Below are 6,820 nucleotides of genomic sequence, written 5' to 3' on the forward strand. Positions count from 1 at the left end.
TGATGTTTTTTAATGCGAAATCAGTTATTCAGAATTCAATTATTCAGAATTAAAGTGTTCTGTCTTGTGTTTACATGGAAAGAGTAATTCCGAATTGACGTTTACATGGAAAACAGGTTTATTCGGCTTTATTCAATTCAGCTTTAGGTCTGAGGATTGGGGAGGTTCAGATTGGACAGGGGGTGAACGTGACTTATTCACGTCTATCAGGATAAATCGCACAACAAACCTTTTCGGCTACAGCATAGAAGACCACATAATAAGAACAGTTTTCACTTTTATTTTGATTGTAGTTTTGAAGCAGCAACTCAACTGTCCTTAGTACTGGGTGAGAAAGGTGCTCTTACAGTCCTGTAACTGGGAGAATGAATGTACACCCCTGCTTTTACTCAGTTGAAACACTAAACTGCACATAGAGCGAGTTGATTTAATTTACTTAACAACAGAAAATGCACAAACTAGATCAGTGAATGCTGAATGCAAAGGAAGCTTCTCCGGCTCTAATTATAGAAGTAAAGCCTGTAATTACTAAACTGTTACCTTTGTTGAAGAGAGCCAGGCCAGCTGCTCCTGACCTGCATGTGCCCCCCCACCCCCCCCCCATGACCACACGCCCCAAATCCTCACAATTAGCCTAAAACAAAGTTAATCTGCTGTGGGCGTCAGTCAGGTGATTCATACATCAGTAGAGACCATCTGTTCAATACTGCCCTTACTCAATCCAAAGGACCATGTATAACAAAGAGGACAGTATGAAAAGAAACAACCTGAGGTTCTTAGTGAGTAAAGAACATTCACATACTGAGCAGTAGCTACAGTTAGTTGCAGATTTACTAAGCTGTCATATAAAGGGTGCAAAATCTGCTCTTTAAATTAACATTTTGCGTGTGTAAAGTGTTCAAACGTGCTATGAGCAGATATTTGCACAAACATTTCTTTTAGTGAGTACACTGAATTTATTCAATTATGGGATGTAACTGAACTGAAATGCAAATTTCCCCTTTGTGGGGCGAATAAAGGGTATCTCATCTCAAAATCTTTAAAAACAAACTAAAATTATTTAATGTAAAAAAAACTAATCCACCACATTATGGACTGTGCAGAAAAGTGTTGTAGATTATCAGTAGCCTGCTAATGTATATTACTTTTATTCCAGAGTAAAATAAAATAGCTTTTAAACTAGCAAAGCTAGGTCACTTCTTTTTGTAGGAATTGGATTAGTGGTTAGCACGTCCGCCTCACAGCAAGAAGGTCCTGGGTTCAAGCCCTGGGGTGCACTTTTGGGTCCTTTCTGTGTGGAGTTTGCATGTTCTCCCCGTGCTGTGTTGTTTCCTCCGGGTACTCTGGCTACCTTCCACAATCCAAGAAATGAATGTTAGGTTGATTGGAGTCTCTAAATTGCCTGTGTCTGTGTTGCCCTGCGACAGACTGGCGCCCTGTCCAGAGTGTACCCCCACCTAGTGCCCAGTGTGAGCCGGAGATAGGCACCGGCAGACCCCCGCGACCCTGAAAAACAGGAGCAAGTGGGTTTGAAAATGGATGGATGGACAGTCTTTTGAGAGGTGAGTAGTGTTGTACTCGAGACCGTTGTCCAAGACCAGAATGCACCGAGTCCAAAACAAGAAACAAGACTTTTTGGAGTCTAGACCGACTCAAGACTGAGACCATAAAAAATCATTTTTGAAAACCTATTTTTTTCCTAGTGTGTGAATCATAAGGCACTGGAAAAGATGTCCAAGGAGGCAGGAACAATCAGTGAGCTAATGCTAAATGTCTAAAGTCAAATTACAACACAAATTAATCAGGAACAGTTCCAAGTGCTTCTCCTCATTATTGCATTAATGTAAATGAAGAATAGCAGATCAGTGCTGGTCTCAGTTGGTCTAGACTAAAGGTCTGCAACATTTACTCTCAAAGGAGTCATTTTGCCTCATCTCACCTTAAAGTCCTTCTGGAGCCGAAAAAATACCTTCTCAACAAAGACAATACAGTGTCTAAAATTCTATACAGTTAAAATAAAATAAAATAATTTTACGCGTTAACGGATTTGAAGGGCTTCAAAAAGTAACTTGAACTTGATAACACATGATCAAGTCAGTCAACACATGCTAACTGCTGATTTCTTGCAACATATCAAGCATGCATATTGAGGTGGCATGTTGGCAGTTAAATAAATCTTTCCCCAATAAAATCTCCATTTTCTTCCAGAATAGTCTTTTTGTTTGTTTAGTTATCATACCAGGGAATTAAAAAATGAAGGTTAGCCACAGGTGCAGGAAAGTTGATGGTCAGTAGAGGTTGCAAAAGGTGGAGTAGGAAGGTGGCAGTTATTGCACAATGTGATTCATTTTTAGATTAACAAATTGTTTTATCATAATTTTATTTGAAGTCAATGTAATTATTCATCAATACCCTCTGTGAGATATAACTACTCATTATTTCATTTTTTTTTTATTTAAAAAAAGCTATAGGGAGCCATTGCAAAAGAGTCAAAAAACCCACATGAGGCTCCAGAGCCGCATGTTGCAGACCACTGGTCTAGACGGATAATTCCGAGTCCGGCCAGTCCGAGGCTGACACAAGACCAAGAACTTCAAAATGTGGTCTCGAGCCCATGCGTACTACAACACTTCCAGTTGACAAAGTATTAATGAATCTTCATGTCTGTTACATATCAGTTTGATGTGGTCCCTTGAAGTGAAAGGCTATAGCTAACAACAATGTGTAGTAGTACTGTGTAGGTCTGCCTTTTGTATGGAAAGTGGAAATAAAAAAGCACTTCAAGGAATTCACAAATACACATATAAGAGAACTAATCAAGCTAGCCAGGTTAAAAAGTAACTAAACCTTAAAGCTGCTGTCTGTAGTTTCTGAGAGAACGTCTCCATGCCCCGCCCTCACCAACGCTACTGCCTCTGCCGATGTACCAGATGCTACACCTCTACGTTTGTGCACACGCATTGCAAAACATAACAAAGTTGCATAACTACAAAAACTACACATTTATTGTTAGAGTGCCATAACTTTTGATTAAATGAGAAATGTCGCCAAATCCTGGTTCGTTCGGAATTCTTTTAAAAGCAGCAAGTCTCTCCACCTTTGAAAAGCAGCTCTGAGATAAATCCTGTTGCAGTCATGAAGACGTTTATCCACAAGCTTTGTACCTGGACTTTTCTTTTGTCTTTTAGCAGAAGCTTTATACGTTGGCATTTGTGTAATGGGTAACTTTACACTCCTCCATGACACTCTGCTGCTCAAAGTGATACTTGTTTGAGACGTGCGGCCTCCTTTCCGTGCACAATTTACGCATCACGCGCAATCACTTTGATTGACAGTTCTTGCTCCAGGAAATGGAATCCTATTGGCTGGACACACTAGGCGTTTTTTTTTTCCCAATGTATACATGTATGGGGTCTATAGGATGAAGGAGGGACTTATATACATGAATGTATATGAAGGACCACTGCCAGTAGACCATAGTAAAAGACTAGCTTGGTATTTTTTCGCATTTCAAAAGAATCATACATAAACATAGATTTCTCACAAACTCTGGATATCAGCTTTAAGGTTTTGCTGACCTGCGTCCAGGCTGGATATTCAAAAAATACCTTGATAATGAGAGGGGCTCCTGGAGCAATTAAGACACGCCCATTTTATACAATAAAATCTCCGAACAACAATCTATGCTATGCTAACAACCTACTCACTACTCACTATACGTATCTATTTGGAATTCTCCAATCTAACCTACTCGCCACAGTTTGCAGAGTCGACAGGTGCTGGATTGTGGTGGGCACTTGGGGACTGTTCTCTCATTCAAGAGGTTGATGGGTTGGAGGTGTGGTTTCATGCCCTATATAATGTGTTGGCGCACTTTGTATCTCGATTTGTGTGATGCTGCTGAACTGATTAAAGCTGTTCTAACCTCCACCTGAGTCGTTCCTTCATCCTGCCACACTATCAGGGTTTCATCCCGAATACGGATCAAAATGCATGTTCTCACTTATTGACGCTATTAAGAGATTTAATGCTTCTGAAATACAGCAGCATATCACAAGCCTCATATACCGTTTGAAAGCTTAGAATCTTCCGTTTTTAACCATATAAATCATTCAAAGACACAACCATCACAGCAACCACAGTCAATTATTTTGTCTAACTCGGAAAATAAAATGGCGACATAAACAAGCCAGCATTCCTCACATTTTAAGCGATGCCATGTCTTACTGAATCCATGTATTCCATCAAAAGTGGTCTCAAAATCAAGACATTCAAAAATCCAATAAATCCCAGCATTTAGTCCAAAACACAAAATAAACTGCTGTACAAAAAAAAAAAATGTAACATCCTAATTACAAGAAAGTAGCTCAACCCCTGACTTCTTCTAACTTGTTTAACTCTGTAAGGCTGAGCGTGTCATTATAAATCCTCATTTCTTAATTCATGATAAAATCAGGCCGAGGACTGCTTACTGCTTCATTTTTGCCACAGTACCATACATGAACTGTTGGGCGCTGTGTCGCTTCACAATTTACATTTGGAAGAAGAATTGTGCAAAAGAAAAAGAAAAAAACAAGTCAGATGACTCGAGCGCCAAAGAATAACTTGTATTTTTAAAAGAACAACAATGAATTCATATACACAACCGGTCAAAAGTTTTAGAACATCACACTTTTTCCAGTTTTGTCCTAAAAATTATTCAGTTTATTGTGTCATTGCGTTCTCAAATGAAAGCATAGAACAAATAAGCAATTTGAGTTGAAAAAGAAATGATAGAATCTACTGTTCACCTGATGCTCATGAAGGTCTGGTACCACAGTGTGTTCCAACACTGCTTTAATGCAGACAGAGGTGGTTGGAAGTAACCAAGAAAAGTTGGAACACCTGTAGGAATTAATAGCACCAGCTTTCAAGGCTGATTCAACCTTCATTGGTGCAGAACAGCTTTAAATTGTTAACCCACTCCCTGTTCCCTGAAAAAGGCCTATTTCTCTACAGAAGCGAGTCTCTCCCCGACGTGAAACTTTTTTAACAGCTTCCACATAGCCCAAGTGTGTGTATCCGTTATTTTGGACTTGTTTGGTGTTGCAAAACATTTATTTTAATTTTAAGATTACGGCTCCCTCTCGGTATTGAGCACGGTACTTCCGGTTCATGACGTCACTGTGTCGCAATTTGTTTGGGTTTAAAAAAGAACGTCAATATTAAAAACGTTTTTGTACTGCTAAAAGTTATTTAAGTTAATATTTCATGGTTATTTTAAATTATTCCTGTGACCCCAAACTTCCTTTAAATCACGGGTCACGGACACGCTATTTTACTATGCACCCGCAAATATATTCTTTTATATAGAGTATGTACACCTCTTTATACATCCAAATTTCAAACACATACTCATTCGGCCATAATTGGCAACTCTACTTAAGCTCCCACTATATGAATACATACTTCCGACGGGCACTGTACTAGTATGTATAATTCTGATTATTTTTCAGTTTTGGATAACCAAATAGTTGTTTTTTTTACTTCTGGCTGTTCAGTACCTTACCTTTGTACCATTTCAAGATATTCATTTGACTTTCACGACTTCAATTGCAATAACTAACTGGAAAAATTAGGGTGTTCTAAAACTTATGTCCGGTAATGTATATTTTGTACAGTCACTGTGTTTTATGGCACTTAAAATATATTTTAAATCAATTCGCGCAAACTCTGCGTATGGTTTTGGAGTTTAGTTTGTCTTTAAAGGTGCCAACATGTGTCCAATCAGGTCACAGCTCATTTGGGGAGAAAGCAAAAGAATAGTGGCTCACAAAGATATCCACGCTGTAACTAACAGAGCAGAGAGCAAAGGATCAACAGATCCTGCTTAGAGAGCCCACATAAACCAGAACCTCAATGAATTCCTTCAACACTCAGACTCATTTTTGTGTCATTCAAACTGTGTGATCACAGGATATGAATCGACACCAGTTCAAAGATGAGTTTAGCTCAGTTCTTTCAGGGCAAAGCTTTTCATAAAGAAGTACGCTGGATTTAGTGCTGGAAGAAGAACTTGGTCAGCTGTGATAGGCTGCGACAGTGAGTTCACTCACCTGCAGATGGAGAGCAGCGGGGGGGGGGGGGGACACTGAGGTTGGAAGCCCACCTGATGGCCAGCAGCGTCTCTGGGCTGTGGCTCGTCTGCAGACAGAGGAGCGTCTGTGCTTCCAGCTCCCACTCCGTCATAAGCCTGTCTAAAAGCAGCGTTTAAGTAGCTACTCTGTGGCAGTCTTAGATGAGCCGAGCACAGCATAACAGAGGTGTCCCACTCATTGTACACTGCTAAATCTGTAGGACTCTACAAACGCATAAATAGATAACACTGTACATTATGTATAATGACTTCAAATGTTGTCAATTTTTTTGAATGTACATTGAAAATGTATTGAGCAAAGATGGATGATAATAAATCTGTAGACTGTGCTTGTACCACATCCTCCCTCTTTGTGGCTTTCTGTCTGACTTGTGTTTCTACAGTTTTCTCACTTCCCTGTGCAATATCTCTGTACTTTGTTATGTATAAGTGCATTCCTCAGTATGTGTCATATAATCAGTCATACAAGGCATACCCTGGTGGAAAATAAATGTGTTAAGTGTACTAAAATTTAGCATACTTTTGTGTACTTGAAGCCACACTAATCATCAATATACTATAAGTGTATCTATGATTAGTTAACTTAAAGCATGCTATTTTGGAACAACTCATTTTGTACTAAATATATTTTAATTGTAAATAAATTATATTAAACAAAAGTTCTACTAAAAGAGTATTTAGTGT

Source organism: Gouania willdenowi, chromosome 18, assembly GCF_900634775.1.
Source record: "Gouania willdenowi chromosome 18, fGouWil2.1, whole genome shotgun sequence".
Classification (NCBI taxonomy): Eukaryota; Metazoa; Chordata; class Actinopteri; order Blenniiformes; family Gobiesocidae; genus Gouania; species Gouania willdenowi.